Source organism: Physella acuta, unplaced genomic scaffold (assembly GCF_028476545.2).
Source record: "Physella acuta isolate Inbredline_101_S28 unplaced genomic scaffold, ASM2847654v3 ptg000654l, whole genome shotgun sequence".
In the NCBI taxonomy this organism is placed as follows: Eukaryota; Metazoa; Mollusca; class Gastropoda; family Physidae; genus Physella; species Physella acuta.
In genome coordinates this window covers 82603-97613 of record NW_026732173.1, presented here as the reverse complement: position 1 = coordinate 97613, position 15011 = coordinate 82603, and the positions used below count along the sequence as shown (strand labels likewise).

Genomic DNA, 15011 nt, shown 5'->3' with positions numbered 1-15011 from the left:
TGACTTGGGCTGAATAGACGCCATGGGCGAGGTCGGGGGGGGGGGGGGGGGGAGACGACGACAATAAACGCACAAGGCGATAGATTTGGCAGTGATTCGAAACTGGAGTATTCAAAGAGGGGGGTGGGGGTGGGGTGTAGGCATGATGGATTTTTTTCTTATCAATTTGCTTTGCGGAGGATAAGGACAAGATTTCGATGCTGTATAGTTAGATATGGTAACTGTTATATGTACGATATACCATTATGGTATTACATAACATTTTTGTAATCTGAGTCTTTTTTTAAACTGAACTAGATCTAATGTCCTTAATAATCGCGTAATAGCCTCACACTCTGTGACGTCATGTGAGTGTATGTGTGTGTGTGTGGGGGGGGGGGTATTCTATCCCCTCACCCACATATTCAAACATACAAAGACACGCGCAAACACCGACACACACCGACACACACACATCAAGGCCTATATCTACACACATATCACTCGTGTACACATACACGATCACCTTTTTGTAGATCGGTGAGTGTGTTGTGTATTTGTGTATGCGCGTTTCATCTCCCGTTTCAACTCAATCGCCGAAACATCACTACCATTAAAGCCACCGTTGTTAGACCAACATTAGCAGTAGCAGTTGGTATTTATTTACCTGACCTTTTAATCCTAACCAAACACTCGCGTTAAAACCTCGGGGGGTTTGAGAGTGTTTAATTTAACACGGCCGAGGTACATAAAAACCGTTGTCCTAATTTGAGAGTCAAATTGATGTTCAATATATGGGAGGGTGTGGATCGGTTAAGAAAAAAATGTCCGTGTGGGGGGGGGGGGGAGGTAAGTGGTTGTGGGGGTGTGGGGAGATAAACATACATCAAATAAAACAAGGGGCCGTGAGTCAACACGACTGGGTGTTGAACCCCCGGGACTTTCAACACCCCCCACCCCCTGGTGCCGCCATACGCGTGTTAGAATTCGCTACCTGAATCTAAGTACTGGTCACGTGATGCCCCCCCCCCCCCCCCCCCCCGCTGGAGCCACATGTGGTTGATGACACCCGCGTGGCATTAGCGGGCATCTCCGCTGCTGGACGTAACGGTCAGTCTACAAGTCGGGGGGGGGGGGGGGGGAGGGAGGAGGTAGGTAAAGGTTAGGGTTGGCAGTGACGGTAGGGGGTGGGGCGGGGTGGGGAAGGTCCAGTGTAGTTGAGATTGGGTTAGGTTTGTCAGGTTGAGAAATATTTCACGGTATCGACTAGGAGTTGGGGCGGAGGGTGGTAGTGGGGGTGGGGGGGTGGGGAGAGGGTATATTTTGCGTAGAAAGATATTATCTTCCCAATTTCCTTCGTGAGTGCTTCCACACTTTGACTGGTTTCCATTTCTAGGTCAATACAGGAGGAGATTTAAAGCTTAACTGTTCAGTTCTACATCAGCCTCAACATCCCTATACAATAGTTACAACACGTCACTTTTTTTTTGCGTTGAAAAAAAAAATCAAACAATAAAGTTCTCCCTTACAACACATCTGGTTCAACGACAAGGGAGGTAATTTGTGTTTCACCTCCCTTTTCAAAGGGCAGTAATCCAGTTAGGGCTTAGCCATGACACAACTAATGACACCTCATTACCTTTCGCACGGTGACGTCACGAGGCGTACATTTGACACTTTGGACGACTGTTATTTGTAACGTTTGCTGCTCCTTGAGTCATTCACTCGACGCCTGACTCCTGGGAACATGTTGAAGGCAGCAGGGAAGAGTCACATATTTAGCCATGATTGATGACAACAGAACTTGGCCAGGTTTCGCTGATAAAAAAAAAATAGAACTATGTAGCATATTTATTATTTACAATATGGGCATAATTATTGACAAATATTTGTACTATATTTTTTTAGCTATTCCCCTCCCCTTCTCCCCACTCTCAATGACTTACCAATAAATATATATCTATATTACATGTGGGGTTAAATTTTGATTTATTTCTAATGAATACCTCAGTATATAAGACATATTCAAAGATCTATATAACATGGGGGTTGACTTTTGATATATTCCTATAAAATGCTTTAGTATAAAAGACATACAGACATCTATATAACTTGCAGGGTTGACTTTTGATGTTTTCCAAATGAATACTTTTGTATATAAAACAGTTTACGGTATTTCCGTAGACTAAGTGCTAAATATATCGCTGTAGTAGAACCACTCGTGGGAGTAATAGTTACTATAGTTACATGGCGGTCTATACAACAGACGCAGTAAAGTTCATCTATAGTATTCTATACGGTCAGTGCCAAGCCTAGACAGTTAGGCTCACAGACCAGAGAATAGTTTGCAGATTCGAACCTAGGAACTGAACTCATGACTTCCTGTTTGGCAACCAACTCTACTACCCGACCACACGACCACCCGACCACACGACCACCCGACCACCCGACCACCCGACCACCCGACCACCCGACCACCCGACCACCCGACCACCCGGCCACCCGACCACCCGACCACCCGGCCAAACGGCCACCCGACCACCCGACCACCCGACCACCCCACCACACATCAACACAACTTAAAATACATAGGCCTATTCAAAGTGCATTTTAAAAAAATAATTGAGTATGTGTAGAAAGTTGCTGTTTAGTGTGTAGGCGGAAGTTAGAGGTCTAAGCACTGGCAAGGGCTTGGGAAAATTCAGTTGCCGACTTCAATACGCTTGCGCGAATTACAGTTGTAATTATGAGCCGGAAACTCGTCTAAAAGCGATATGTACGGCTAATTATTGTCCGTTATAGGAATGTCTGTGAATGTCAGAATTAGCTTTGTATGGAGTTGGTTGTTTAATTAGAGTCTAACTCAAAGCAAACAAGGAAGATTTAGGGTGATGGTGTGTAGCTTATGTGGGGATTTTTTTTATACGCTTGTGATTATGTGTGGTTGTATGTGCGTTTGGGTGAATGTGTATCAGTAACTATTTAATAATTTGTATTTTTGTATGTCAGCGTGCGTGTATAAGCGTATTTCTATTTTGAGTGCGTGTATGTTTGTGCATGCGTTGTACCGAAGCTTAGGTTATAATATAAAATACCGGAATATGAGAACAAATTGAATATATAAAAAAAAAACCATAAACCATATATGAAATATTTGTACTAGCAAATGTTGCCAACGCCTGCAGTGTCTTTTTTTAAGGAACCAAAGTTCAGTATAGGATAAACCATGCACAGTTGCATTGCTTCTATGTGCTGTTTTTTAAGTTGGACTGTTTTAGGTTCAATGACCTGAAATCCTTTAGGTGTAGAGGGGGTGGGGGGGGGGGGGGTGGATCTAAGGACGGGCGCACTATGCGCCCTACACTACAATCCCTCTACTAGTAATCTTTATTTGAACCGATTAATCTACTTCCAACTCTACAGCCAGTTTCTTAAAAAGGCAACAGACTTAACCATTTCATCTTCTTCTGCGTCTTTTATATAAAAAAAATTCAATTACATTATAACACCATTTCACTTATCATTGCGCCTTTTGTAAATGATTTCATTACTTCTTTATACAAGTCTTATCTTCACGGTAAATTTACACCCGTATTCAACGCATCCATCCCACCTGACCGCACACATCCCCCACACAAATACCCTCACCATTCTCTCCCACCCACAACACATCATCCTCAACGTGTCCCGTCCCGGGGTACCTCACCTTAGAACCGTCTCGCCCCCACGGGCGCAGATGCACGGTAAATTAACTCACCCTCGCCTCGGTAAGGCCGATTACGAACACGAGGCGCTATTTTTATCCCCGGTTAAACACATTATTCTTACCTGGGGATCGAAGGAATCAATCAGATTAACGTTCAATCGAGCTACGAATACAGGGATTAGCAGGATAGAGAGGTATTTATTACTATGTTTAAATTTTACAGTAGAACTCGTAAAAAACTGTTAACTTATTATTAATAATTATTGTTTTATTGTTAATCTTGGTGTAAGAAATTAAAAAAAAAAACAATAGAATCTACGTATGATATATAAAAATATAAACAAGTATTTGAACACTAATTCGTGATTCGTTTTAAGAGAAAAAAAAAAAAAAAAAAATACAACCCAACAAAACAACAACACATTACACAAAAAGCTGTTGCCTTGTTTTTGTTTGGTCGCGGTGTCTTGATATTAAAGTTAAACTGGTTCAGTTTCTCTCGATAGGAAGAAGAAGGAGGGGTGGGGGTGGCTCGACTTCTTTTCCATTCATTGTTATACTAAAGGTCATTTCCTCCAACTATAAGTAAATATTAAGCGCAAACATGTTATGCCCGTTGTCTTTGACTGAGGAAAACCTTTTCTAGATCTCTATTTTTATTTTCTTTTAATAACATTTTCCATCCAAAAGTTGTCTGATTTTAGTTTTCTATCCTTATTACGTCTCATATCTTCTAAAAGAGTTTAGAGACGTACCTTCAGTTTGAACTCTGAACTCTTCTCTAAGACTGATCTAAACGCATAAGCAGCACATATTAATGAAGGATGTGCATTTTGTATAGTGCCATTTTATTAACTACAATCGCAAAAAAAAATGCACATCTAATTCTATTTTATATTATTATAATTGTAAAATAATTGTTTCGTTTTTTATTTTATTTTTACACCGAACGGCAAATATCAGAGACACGTAGGTGTTTGTTGACTGCCTGTCACAATAAGTTCCATTACAGGTTGTATCTTAATTCCTTGAGTTCACCCAGCTGTAATGGGTACCTGACCCGAGACACGGATAACACAGCCTGTTTATTTATACGGTGTTCGCAACAATAAACAAACCCCACTTTATCTACACCATACCACTGCATACATAAAAGGGTAATTTCAATTTTCATGTGTAAATTAAACATAGTTTCTTTATAGTACATGAAAAAGTATAATGCATACCGTTTTTCTTATGGAATGCTAAAGAAACAATATTTGTTTCGTACGTGTTTGTGTGAGTTAGAAAAAGATAACAAAGAACAAACAAACATATAAAGAGGTATTAAAAGCATATTGTTGTATAAGCTTCAGCAACAATAAATTACTTCTTGAAAAAATGTTGTATACATCTTTAATACAAGCGATGCAGTAAACAACACGGAAAATTAGTGAGGTAATAAAAGGGGAAATAATTTTGAAATGTTTTATAAAATTGAGTTATTAATTCTAAACCTCATTTTATGGCAATGTAGTTACTTTCTTTAGGATTATCTATACACAAAAATTTTGAAATTTTAAAAATAAATACATTTTTAAAAATTAAACACGGCGACTGTTTTTAATGTCTATTTTAATATGAATTATTCGACCTAATAAACCTTTAGAAAATTTACTTCAGCTGTCAATTTAAAAACTGCTATTTCAAGTATTAGTATTTTAATAACTATCGACTACTCTGCTTTTTTATTAAATCACGAAAAATAAACTATTAAAAAAACCAAAACAAATAAAACTTTGAAAGAAAAAAATTTAATTTTTACAGTATGTGCAAAAAATCATATAAGGCGGGAGTAAATGAAAATCCCAGTATTGACGTGTCGTCTGCACAAGCTGGTAATGAACCCTCGCGACGCCTCGCGTATGTGCATTGTTCACGTGTTGATATGGGTACTCACTACGCTACGTATACCGCCCGTCATATTGATCTCCATATTTACTCATTGTTCACTGCGGGCGACCGGTCAGCCGGCTACCGGCCGGCCGTCACAACAAGCTGCTGGTAAGTGTGCCGGTTTGATTTCAATCCCCGCCGGTGATGGTAAAATGGTAGTCAGAGGTTTTAAAATATTGACTGTTTTTTTTTTGTTAGAATATTTTGCCAGTAGTTTTATAAATTTAGTCCGGTTTGTTTTAAAATATTAACCGGTAGTGTTATAATAGTAGCCGGTTTTTTAATATATTTCTTTTAAAATTGTAGCCGAAAGTGTTAAAAACTAAGATGCAGATGTTAGCTGGTAGAGTAAAAATATGCGCCGGCAGTGTTAAAATTAATAAAATACTAGCCGGTTGTTTTAACATATTCGTCTGTTGTACTGTATAATAGACAATCGTATTACTCCATAAACGAGCCATCAATATTTTTTTTTACCGGATATATGAAACTAAGATGCACCGGTCTTTGAATTATTGACATAGTTGCTAGTCGGAAGTACATTGAAGCCGAATATATCTATCAACAGTATAAAACTATCATTTAATACTACTTTAAACATTCGAATTAATTAGTATTTATTAGTCAGTTTTTAATTATACATTACTATTATTGCTAAATAATAATTTAATTATAAAGTAATAAAAGTTTTATTTCTATTTTTTAACTTGACATGCACAATTTAGTAATAACAGCCCATTAAGGTTTAAAAGGTTTCATTAAAATAAAAACTATTAGTCTATAGTGTATACACATTACACAAGTATGGATTCAGTATGTTTGGATAATTTGTAGTATTGTATTAGTAAGTACAGTTAAGATAGGTTAGTTTAGTCTATAGAAGTATGGACTAGTTCAATTCTATACAGGCTATTATTTAAAGAGATACCAATACCGGTTTTAGATTATTGAATGTCAGACACAAATATCAAATGCATTTTAATAGTATGAAAAAAAACATAAGGCAGTTTTTAAAAAAGTTTTTAATGACATAATATGTGATCAGTGTTTAGAAGAAAATATGCCGGTTGATTTAAAATGATAATTTTTTTTCCGGACGTGATTTTATTGGTAAATATGTAAGAAAATTTTGCGATATTTAATTACAATTCATAGTTTTTCGCTTTCCCAACTACATCGATATAGAGAGAAAGCAGATGTATTTAATTGCACTTTAAAAAAAAAGAATTTTTTATTTTTATATTAAAAAATATTGTTGACATATTATATTTATAAACTGTTGTGTTAAGTTCAAATGTTTACGTTTTAAAGTGAGTTAGGAATACACGCTGCGCCTGTTTTCAATGCGTTACACTTCGCTTTGTTTTGATAATGTCAATACGTGGATTAAACCAAACACCCCTACCATTCACAACTACCTAACCATTTAAGCTCATTGAAGCTCAGGGTTAGCGGGTGCAGATCAGCTTATGTAATGTTTAGGGCTATGGCTTTTTGTTTGTTTTGTAGATAGTGTACGTGAAATGTAATATTACTGGGAAAACTAAATGTAGTTTAATTTGATGTTAGCCTAGATTTCGCCCAAGGTTAGTTGAACGTGTAAGACTAATGTAGTTTTAGGTTCAGCCTAATGTTATTTGTAGGTTCAGCCTAATGTTATTTGTAGGTTCAGCCTAATGTTATTTGTAGGTTTAGCTTAATGTTAGATGCACGTTTAGCCTAATTTTAGATGTACTTTTAGCGAAATGTTATTTATAGGTTTAGCCTAATGTTAGATGTAGGTTTAGCGTAATGTTAGTAATTTTAATCTAAGAATGTATGCCTACTTTAAGTCTAATTTTAGGTTAATGTTTAGCCTACCGTTCGATATATGTTTAAACTAGTGATCATCATCTTCTTTCCCGTTCGTGCCCAAGTCGCTTGGGGCAGATGAAGAAGAGTTTACCTGTTTCATAGACCTCGGCATATGAAAGATTAGTGTGGTCAGCACTATACCCAGACGCTTTTGTTTTCCCTAACGTGAGCTACGTACCCATCAGAGCTGGGTGGACTCAGGGACATTCTACTGACTTGAACCCGGAATCGAACTCGACTTTCGGTTTAGCAGTAGCTCTCTACCGCCAGGCCACGCCGTCCCATAGACTAGTACATTTATTTTTATTATTATTAACTGAATTATTTATACGTTTTACCACGTGCCGCACACTTAACCTAACGTACATTTCGCCTAGTTTCATCTGTACGTTTAGCCTACTGTTATTAATTTAATTTAAATCAACAACGACAACGACAGCAACCACACAACAACATTTTTCTTACATGTTTATCATCATCTTTATTTATCTTCTCCCCCAACAGAGATTCTTCTGGTGTCTCGACAGACACAGGAAGTGACGACACATTCTCACACCGCTGGGAAAAACATGAGCGGTAAGATTATTTTTCAAATCCTTCTATTAATAAATGCAATATAGGGCCTACATTTAAAAATCATTCATAATCTTAGACATTAACTGTATCTATGAACTATAATTGTCAATACAATTATTTTAACACTATAGGTTAAGATTATTTGGACTTTTCTTTGTCTAAGATATATAAAGTTTCTGGTTCGGTTATGATAAGTGTTTGAAATATATTTAAAAATTCTACTTCCTCTATTGGTCTCGGGGAGAGTAGCAGAGTTAAGAAAACGAGGGTACGGCTAATCGACGAAATCCTCGTTTCCAAAGTTATTCAAAAGCCCGTTGATGTAACTGAGTACGCCAGTGCGTCAAGGATTATAACTAAATAATCTGAAAGCCTAAACTCTCATAATAATTGATTTAATGACGCTTGTCGTCTCGCGTGTTGACGTCATAATCACGTCATAGGGACGCGAGGTACGGCGTTCTAGCCCAGTGACGTCCGTCGCTTCACCGGACATGACGCGCCGGAGCGTGACGTAAGCAAATGGACGACGAGATCATTTCTAACTCGAGTACTTGTAGTACTCCGACAGGGGAGAGCATCGTCTATCGCCGGAGTTAGCGCCTTTCAGTCTTACGGTCTAGAGACTACTGACTCGGGACTCGTGCCTTGATGCGTATTACGTCATCGTCCAGTCAACACCTCCGTCACCGCGACCGTTACACGCGTCGATGACGTCATACAATCGTAACTCTACCTGAGCTGTCTAGAAGGTTGAGAAATATTTGTGGGTATTTGGAATGTACACGAGAAATGGTCTCAACACTTAGTTAAACTTTTGTAGGACGTATAATATTATTGGTCAACACATTGAGAATAGGCTGGACTAAGTTTAGTTTGCAACGGAACTAGTTAGATTTAGGGTTAGGTGGAGATTGTATTTCATGGAGGTTAACGTTACTGTGACGGTAAGACTGAGTTTAATGTTTAAGGTAAATTTAAGTTTAGACACCCCATCGGTTAGGGCTCGGTGGTTTAGGATTATTAGTTTTAACGGTATGATAATGTTTTTACTTTTAAAATAGGTTTGGCTTAGGTTCGGTGTTTTTTGTTTATTACAAATACTTAATTACGCCTAACAAAAGATTACCCTGTTACTGAATAAGCATTCACTGCTTTTACAATTTTACTAACGTGTGCAAAATAAAATATAACAAAATATTTAACACATTTTCGACGAAAAATTAAACTTTTATAAAATCATGCAACGTATTTTCTCCTATTGTTTTGTTATGAGCGCAGTGGTTACGACGTGTTCGATCAGAAAAAAAATCTACTTCCGGTATATCGTATCTACAACCAAGCCGCCATCTTGGAGCCGCTTGTCCTACCGTGTCGTCAGGCTCCCGTCTGCTCCTCCACAGGGCTCGTGCCCGGGGCCCGTCTCCCCATCTCTTCAGGGAGGGGGAGGGGGGTGATCTCTTCATGTTTGCTGAGCATGCATCAGCATATCATCTGAAGTATTGACCAGCCGTCTCTCCCTTTGGCCGCATACGATCATCAAGTTAGGTAACCAGAGCTAGGCCAGGGGGTGCCGGAGGAGGGAGGGGTAGGAGGGGGGGGGGGGGTCGGGTCGTGAGGCAAAGAAAAGATATTGGAGGGTATTTTTAGAATCTTCGATACATTTGTTCTGGATATGGATCGGATGAAGGTCGCAGTCACCGGGTTGTCGCCCATTTTCTATGATGGTCGCGCGATGATAATTGTGATGATGATGATTGTAATGTTCTAAAGAACAATGACATCAAGTAATTTTCCTAGTGCTACGCCTGCGACTGTTACCGCTTTCTATTATTAACTGCTTGTCTTAACTTTTACGATTGTTGTTGATGATGATAAAAGATATTAGAAGTTATTTGATATCATAATTACTTTTATCTACAATTTTCATTATCATTTTAGCGTGCAGTATTATTTTAATTACGTTTGTTGACGATATTGCAAATGTGTAAAAAGCATAATATAAAAATACTAATAAGTTCTTAGTTTTGTAGGCGCATAATCATACAACTAAAGTACACTATATGCGGTCTGTTATAGATTGCAAGTTATGCTCTTAATTAAGCGGATATTCCAAATTAACCGAACGGTTATTTTAAGCTCAACACAACCGGTTACTTAAACTTAACATAAGGAGTTCAATAAATAGCATAATTAGCAGGTGTTATAATTTATGTAATGTTAACTGGAAAATTATCTATTTATAACAGTAGAGATAGACCTGTTTATAGATCTTTAAAAGAAAGTTTTGACCTTTGTTGTACTAGAATGCTTTAATTTGTAATTTTAATATGGCGTTCAGATCTTTGACTAGACGTTTAGATAATTTTTATAATTAGGCAAGGATTATAAAAAAACAACCCATAGCAGTCAGATTGATATCTTAATTAATAATTCTAATTAACAAAGCGGCTAAATCATAGATTTAACAATTATTGTTTTAAGCTACATTATTAGCGGCCCACAAATAATTTTGCTAGTATGATCAGTTCTGTGTCACAATATCACGTTAATTTTTTAATAACAAATTGCAAATACAATTGCTAGTGATAATTGTATATGACAGTATAATATTTATGCACTCGTACTAGTCGATCAGATAGTGGACTATATTTTTTTTTACTACCAGCGAAAACCACTCGATCTATAACGGGATAGAAAGATGGACGGAGACAGCGGAGGAATACATAGCTTTAGAATGAAGACTCCCGGAGGGGCAAAGTTCCCCCCCCCCCCCCCCCATCTTCCCCCACGCGTACTCTCCAACTTTGGCGCGTTATTCCAATTTGCCGAGTTGAATGGCTATTGAGTTGGTGCCGTGCCGTGGGACCCCTCGGGCGACGAGCGTCTTTCGTGGAGGGCGTCGCCCTGTATGGGGCGCTCCGCTTGTGGGGAGGCGCGGCACCGAGAGGTCAACGTTTTGGGAGGTGGCGGAGGGCCCATTAGACTGACTCTGTGACTCTGACTCTCTAGTTATTTTTGTGACACGGAATTTAAAAAAAAAAAGCATTGTTATAGATTTGTCATGAATAATTGTTCAGCTTAAAAGGCGGGTAAAATTATGTTCGTTTCCTACACGTATTAGCCTCTCGTTTAGATCAAGATAGATACACGAAGAGCATTTTCTGATGTTCATTAATTTAATGACCATGCACTTAATGTACTGATTCTCTATACCAATACGTTGATTCCATTTTTAAGTAAGGTGTCACTCATAAACAACTTCACGAATTTTCGACGATTTATCAATGACCCCCCTCCCCTCCGTCACACATCGTTACAAAAAGCCAGACCGCACCCATAAAATGAGGTAACACCTCAGCCTACAACCACCTTCAAAACTGCAGTTGAAAAATTTTAATTTCTTTTTAAGTTATAGAATAAAGCTTAAAAACCTACACTTATTTTGCTTTCTTAAAGTATACAATCACTGACCCACTCAAAACCTCCAGTATACAATCACTGACGCACAACTCACAGAATACAATCACTTACCCACCCCACACCACAGTATACTAAATTGATTGTAGAAAAAAAAATCACAGGAAAAAAAAACACAGGAAAAAAAAACACAGAAAAAAAGTCACAGGAAAAAAAGTCACAGGAAAAAAAGTCACAGGAAAAAAAGTCACAAATATATATTTGCATGATATTTGTTAATACTTTTAAGTTTTATGTATTAAATATTTAGAGAGTGCAAATTAACTTAGGATTAATTAAATATAATGTAATGTGTGTAGGCTGTATAATTATAATTCATCTAAAAATATTTATTATGAAGTATGTAGATTGTAATTATGTTAAACTTGAGATTAATAGCATATAATAGAATGCTCTAAAGTCTACGGTTTTCATCGTGTTTTTTTTTTAAATACCAATATTAAATTACCGCGAAATGTTAAGTTCATCTGACTTGCTGCCCTCAACTCATGGCAACAATAGTTATGTTTAGTTCAACCACCTTTACTGCCCACATTTATCACGCTCATTACATAACAAAACTTAGGATCAAAACAGAAAGCCGACAAGGTTCAAAGGCTGTGATTGACGCATAACGTCAACAACACAAAATATGTGCGGACAATGCCTACTGAGGAGAGGCCGACCAGAGAATAGCCTACGGCAAAATTTACCTACATTTCTTTTATAATTAACTTTTCTACCGCGTATTTAACTAAATACGTAACAAAAGTTGAGATTGTTGTGTAAATTATCTTAGAGTATTTTTACTTACAATTGTTATAGGCCTATATCATAATGCTTTTAACGTCTATAAATAATTTATGCTATCAAAAAATACAACCCACAACAATAAACATACAAAATTTTACAATTCTTAACAAATTAATAAAAATATTTCTAAAAAGATTTTTGTGACTTTTTTTCTGTGACTTTATTTCTGTGACTTTTTTTTCCGATAAAATTTGTCCACTGTGACTTTTTTTCTGTGACTTTTTTTCCTAGCAAAAACTGTGACTTTTTTTCTGTGTTTTTTTTTCCTGTGACTTTTTTCCGTTTACCACTAAATTACCCACCTCACACCACCAGTATACAATCACTGACCCACCACAACAACTCCAGTATACAATCACTGACCCACCCCCCCACCTCTAGTATACAATCACTGACCCACCCCCACACCTCCAGTAATCACTGACCCACCCACACACTTCCAGTAATCACTGACACACCCCCACACCTCAAGTATACAATCACTTACCCACCCCCACACCTCCAGTAATCACTGACCCACCCCACACCTCCAGTAATTACTGACCCACCCCCACACCTCCAGTAATCACTGACCCACCCCCACACCTCCAGTATACAATCACTGACCTACCCACACCTCCCTTAATCACTGACCCACCCCCACACCTCCAGTAATCACTGACCCACCCCCACACCTCCAATAATCACTGACCCACCCCCACACCTCCAGTAATCACTGACACACCCCCACACCTCCAGTACACAATCACTAACCCACCCCCACACCTCCAGTAATCACTGACCCACCCCACACCTCCAGTAATCACTGACCCACCCCCACACCTCCAGTAATCACTGACCCACCCCCACACCTCCAGTATACAATCACTGACCTACCCACACCTCCATTAATCACTGACCTACCCACACCTCCAGTAATCACTGACCCACCCCCACACCTCCAGTAATCACTGACCCACACCCACACCTCCAGTAACCACTGACCCACCCCCACACCTCCAGTAATCACTGACCCACCCCCACACCTCCTGTAATCACTACCCACCCCCACACCTCCAATAATCACTGACCCACCCCCACACCTCCTGTAATCACTGACCCACCCCCACACCTCCAGTAATCACTGACCCACACCCACACCTCCAGTAACCACTGACCCACCCCCACACCTCCAGTAATCACTGACCCACCCCCACACCTCCTGTAATCACTACCCACCCCCACACCTCCAATAATCACTGACCCACCCCCACACCTCCTGTAATCACTGACCCACCCCACACCTCCTGTAATCACTACCCACCCCCACACCTCCAATAATCACTGACACACCCCCACACCTCCAGTAATCACTGACCCACCCCCACACCTCCTGTAATCACTACCCACCCCCACACCTCCAATAATCACTGACCCACCCCCACACCTCCTGTAATCACTGACCCACCCCCACACCTCCTGTAATCACTACCCACCCCCACACCTCCAATAATCACTGACCCACCCCCACACCTCCAATAATCACTGACCCACCCACACCTCCAGTAATTACTGACCCATCCCCACACCCCCAGCAATCACTGACCTACCCCCACACCTCCAGTAATCACTGACCTACCCCCACACCTCCAGTAATCACTGACCCACCCCACACCACCAGTAATCACTGACCTACCCCCACACCTCCAGTAATCACTGACCCACCCCCACATCTCCAGTAATCACTGACCCACCCCCACACCTCCAGTAATCACTGACCCACCCCACACCTCCAGTAATAATTAACCCACCCCCACAACTCCAATAATCACTGACCTACCCCCACACCTCCCGTATACAATCACTGACCCACCGCTACACCTCCAGTAAGCACTGACCTACCCCCACACCTCCAGTAATCATTAACCCGCCCCCACACCTCCAATAATCACTGACCCACCCCCACACCTCCTGTATACAATCACTGACCCACCGCCACACCTCCAGTAATCACTGACCCACCCCACACCTCCAGTAATCACTGACCTACCCCCACACCTCCAGTAATCACAGACCCACCCCCACACCTCCAGTAATCACTGACCAACCCCCACACCTCCTGTAATCACTGACCCACCCCCACACCTCCAGTAATCACTGACCCACCCCCACACCTCCAGTAATCACTGACACACCCCCACACCTCCAGTAATCACTGACCCACCCCCACACCTCCAATAATCACTCACCCACCCCCACACCTCCAATAATCACTGACCAACCTCCACACCTCCAGTAATCACAGACCCACCCCCACACCTCCAATAATCACTGACCCACCCCCACACCTCCAATAATCACTGAACCACCCCCCCCACCCACACCTCCAATAATCACTGACCCACCCCCACACCTCCAGTATCAATGACCCACCCCACACCTCCAGTAATCACTGACCCACCCCCACACCTCCAGTAATCAAGTAATCACTGACCCACCCCACACCTCCAGTAGGCCTAATCACTGACCCACCCCCACACCTCCAGTAATCACTGAACCACCCCCCCCCCCCCCACCCACACCTCCAGCAATCACTGACCCACCCCCACACCTCCAGTAATCACTGACCCACCCCCACACCTCCAATAATCACTGACCCACCCACACCTCCAGTAATTACTGACCCATCCCCACACCCCCAGCAATCACT

At 40.3% G+C, this 15011-nt stretch overlaps 1 protein-coding gene across 1 annotated transcript in view; it reads left to right on the top strand.

Moving 5' to 3' along the window:
• Positions 1-15011, top strand: part of LOC131948643 (aryl hydrocarbon receptor nuclear translocator) — an 80005-nt gene that overhangs the window by 12932 nt on the left and 52062 nt on the right. Inside the window, exon 2 of the mRNA XM_059310257.1 lies at positions 7979-8050. The gene's annotated coding sequence lies outside the window, so the exon portion shown is untranslated. The remainder of the gene's footprint in view (positions 1-7978; positions 8051-15011) is intronic.